Here is a 1,701-nt window from a genome sequence, read left to right on the forward strand (position 1 = left end):
CCCTGCCCCCCCACCCCAGCATCCAGGAGTGGGGGAAAAAAACAAAAAAACCCCAAAACCCAGGCATTTACCAGCTGTTCAAGCTGCTGTTGAAGTCACTGGGCACCCCCCCACACACACACACACACAGTGCAGGGCCAGGTGGCAGCCCCAGTGGCCCCAGCCTGGGCCCTGCTGCCTCCACTGCCCTGTGCTGCCCGGAGCAGGGGCTCTGCGAGGAGGCCCCAGAGCTCCCACAGCCCCTGCTCAGTAAATAGAGGCTTTTTTTTTTTTTAAAGTGCTGGAGACTGGGGTTGGGGAGGCACCCATGGGGGGCTGGGGGTGCAAGTTGAGGATGGGGCCAGGCAGGGCAGTCATTGGGGGGTCCAGAGGGAGCAAGCAGGGGTAGGGCATGTGGGCCCTGCAGGGGTAGTAGCCCCTGGGGGGGGCAGCAAAATATATATTAATGAATTCATGAAACATGTATTTAGAATTCACTGGTAGAATTCACTAGAAGACACTGGTAGTCTTCCAAATTGCTTTAATAGTGTAGATATATCAATAAAACATTGCCCAACCAATATCTGTCTCTCTGTCTCAATCCCTCTCTTTATAGGGGTCTTTTGTTTTAATTGTGGAGGAACATGGATTTTGGAGTATTTTACAAAGTGACTTTGGGATATTTTTATCAGGGATTTTTCAGTTTTCCAATAAGGAACACCAGAAAATTCCTGCTAGGGAGGCCAGTGGCAGGACCCTGCCTGCTCAGAGCTGACACTTTGGACCCAGCTGACTGTGGCTGACCTCCTGGCCCCAGCTGGAGCCAGGAGGACATGCTGTGATAGTTCAAAGCAGGCCACCACACCTGGAACATCTTCCAGGTGATAGCTGCCCAGATGGCCGGGCAGGGGGCACACATGGCAGTAGTGCTGCACAAAGCCCAACTTTGCAGCCACAGCCGACTGGCAGCTGGCCCAGAGGGGCAGATGCCTCTACTGGCTGTGCAGTCCCCATCTGGGTCTGGCAGGTGCACAGCAGATCACAGCCAGGCAGCAGCACCCACTGCCAGACTGCTGCAGTGGGTAGAAGGTGCAGGGAACTCTCAGGGCTGCTTCAGCAGTCCAGCTGGCACAAGGGGTGGTGTCCCCATTTACCATTTGGCTGGACTCCAGAAGCTCCTGAGAGCAAGCAGCCCTGAGCTTTTTGTATTGATGGGGCCAGGACAGGGCAGCTTTTTATACTGCTGGGGACAACACAGGTACTGGTCCCAGGCTCTAGCTCCCCCTGGCTGCAGATCCAGGAGGAGCCAGGAAGGGTTATTTTGCCCCAAGTGGCACAATTTGCTTTACAACAAAGTGCATGTCTGAGCACATGGACTGAGGCAAAAAGCCCTAGCTCAAATTTGCATTGCTTCTATTTGAGCTGCTGCAATTGCACGTGCTTGCATGTATGGACACGCCCTTGGATATTAAGTAGGAATTGTTACAAGCATGAAAAAATTGTTAGTAATGCTAATGGCCTTGTTTCAGAAAAGAACCCAGGCTTCTGTATAAGTCCACTGCTGTTCAGAAAAGTACCTTAGCATGTGTTTTAAATGTAGTTTGAAAGCCCCTCCCATGTTGCCACAATTAAGCATATGCTTAAGTCCCCTCTCCATCTGGAGTTCCTGAATTGGGGCCTGTAACTATGAAGGAAGATTGTTAAGGCTTCACCGGTTATATC

Source organism: Crocodylus porosus, unplaced genomic scaffold (genome assembly GCF_001723895.1).
Source record: "Crocodylus porosus isolate Cpor-Errol unplaced genomic scaffold, CroPor_comp1, whole genome shotgun sequence".
In the NCBI taxonomy this organism is placed as follows: Eukaryota; Metazoa; Chordata; order Crocodylia; family Crocodylidae; genus Crocodylus; species Crocodylus porosus.